This window comes from Polyodon spathula, chromosome 3 (assembly GCF_017654505.1).
Source record: "Polyodon spathula isolate WHYD16114869_AA chromosome 3, ASM1765450v1, whole genome shotgun sequence".
NCBI classification, from domain to species: Eukaryota; Metazoa; Chordata; class Actinopteri; order Acipenseriformes; family Polyodontidae; genus Polyodon; species Polyodon spathula.
This window is the reverse complement of record NC_054536.1, coordinates 94,256,679-94,259,230: the sequence shown is the minus strand read 5'-3', so window position 1 is coordinate 94,259,230 and position 2,552 is coordinate 94,256,679.

Here is a 2,552-nt window from a genome sequence, read left to right as displayed (position 1 = left end):
GAGGCAGACATTAAAAGTGTTAGTGGGGGGGACTTAAAACCTTTGAAGTAATTGAATTCAAGGGTACGTCTCACAACTGCATCACAAGCACTTCTGTTATTAATTGAGAGAAAAAAAGCTGTATTAAAATACAGGAATTAATTAAAAGCACCAGGTAATATAAAAATCTGAAAAAAAATCACACTGGAAATGTTAAAAAGCATCCAGTTATCAAAAGTGCCCAGCCATTTAAAGTGGAGATATCAAAAACACAAGCCAAGTTTCAAAAAACCATTGGGGCTACCTTGCCCAGCAAAAAGCAAATAGGCACAACTGTAAAACTGATGGGGGCCAAGGTAGCCCCAGTTGTTTCTTCTAACTTGTATCAAAAACACAAGCTAAGTTAGAAGAAATAATTGGGCCAACCTTTGCCAGTACCAAGCAAATACACACAACTGTGAAAAGCGGTGGGAGGTCAAGGTTGCCCCAATTATTTCTACTCACTTGGCTTGTGAAGTGGGGGTGCTGGGGGTGTGGCCGCACCCCCACACGCCGAGGGAGGGGTGCGGTGGCGTCTGCTTTAATGGATGTATAACTGTTTTTTGCCATAGCATGACAAACTGCCCTTTTCATTTTTAGCTTCCAGTAGAAAATATTTTTTCCATTGACCATTGTTGATTGTTACATTTTGACTATTTTGTAATTGACCACAATGTAACGGGGGAGTTCCAAAATGTAAAAAAGAAATGCAAGACATATACAAAAGGAAGGCAGGGAGAGATGCAAGATGTTTATAAAGGAGGGAGAGGGTGAAACTACTGTAATGGAACTCATTGGTGTAATGGACCTCGTTGATCGCTCCATTAGAACTGTGAATAGACACACCTGTTTAATTAGTGCAAAGCAGTCTGTCGGCAGGTGCCAACAATTGCAGTTTGACTGCCCAGAACCGTTGCTTAACACGGCACGTCTGGACCGGAGATAGACTGCTCTGAGTGAGCAATGGGGATTCTATTAGTCTGTAAGGACTCTGACTCTGAAATCAGGGAAGTGTTCTTTTAAACTGCTATACTATTGTATTGCATTTTCTACCTTGTAATCTGAGTGTTATATTGGTTTTAACCACACTTAAACTCTAAATTGATACATCGTGTGTAGATTTGTCAGGGACAGACACGCTCACTCTAACCTATGGTGAGGGTTTATTTCTGTGTGTTTGAGTTTGCAGTGATGTATAGATAGTGTTTATCTTGTTTGCTGTTAGCAGTTATTTAACTGCTTGTGGTTCATTGAGCCATTTTGTTGTGGTTTGTGTATTGTTACTCATTATGGTTTATGATTGTATTGAGATTTAAGTTCACTCATGATTTATTGTTTATTGAGTTAGTTTCTTACCCTGCAAAGGTCGGTAATGAGTGTGTCTGCCCCTTCTCTTACCCATTGCACAGAGAACTATTAACTTCACTTAATTAGCCTATTCTATTGGTATGGTTCTAAGATTGCTATGTGCCCTGTTTTAATTAATTATGTATTAATAAAATGTTTATCCTGAGTTGCCGTTCCTGGTGTCTTTGTGATGTGACTTCTCACACTCTCCTCCTTTTATACTTAAAATATATCAATAGCTACCGAAACCCCCTGTTAAACAAAGGAGGTGGCAGCAGCACGCTATCATATAATGTATTGCCATTTGGACAGGGTAAATGTAATAGCAGTCTAGTCTGTTGAAAGAGTTAAGATGTGAATCTGTGTAGTGTAGCGGTTATATAGCTGGAGTGAAGGTATGACTAGTTAGGATTCAAATCCTTCCTTATATATACAGTGGTTTGCAGATGTATTCACCCCCCTGCAAAATTTTCACATTTTGTTGGCACCTGGGCATACCCCATGATGCTTTCAAATTAGACTTTACATGTAGAATCTACACAAACTACTCCACATTGATAAAGTTAAAAAAAAAATGCATATAGAATATAAATAAGTAAGTTTTACAGAGAAAAACAGATTAATCTCAGTTGCATAATTAGTCAACCCCTTTCCTACGCACCCCATCTCAGCTCAGGTACAAATGATTTGTTTGAAAGGTTGCAAAATTAGTGAAATGGTTTCTGCCTGTGTGTACTCAAAGTGGTTTAACTTGCAGATAATTTCCCTCAGGTATATAAAGACTTTCAAGCTGCAACTCACATAGTGATCCAACAAAGCAACTATGGTCTATGATGTAACATAGAAATGAAATAGAAATAAAATAAAAACATTGGGCAATATTCACAAAGATTGCATCATGTTTGTTTTTAATAATGTTTTAGTAGTAAAATCTGATGCATGAAGTAATAATTAACTTTGCAAGCAACTGCTAGTGAGACAGTGAGCAGCAGGAAATAATGGTGACACACAGATTCCTTTCTTACTGTATATAAACCCAACTCATAGGTTTACACCATCGACTGGACTTAGAAATGTAACAGTAAACAGGTGCAAACGTGTCTGTTTCTTGAATCCTGCATCACAACCACCTCACCAGCGTTGCATCAGTGTACTGACAACAGTATCACTTCTCCAAAGTTCACAGT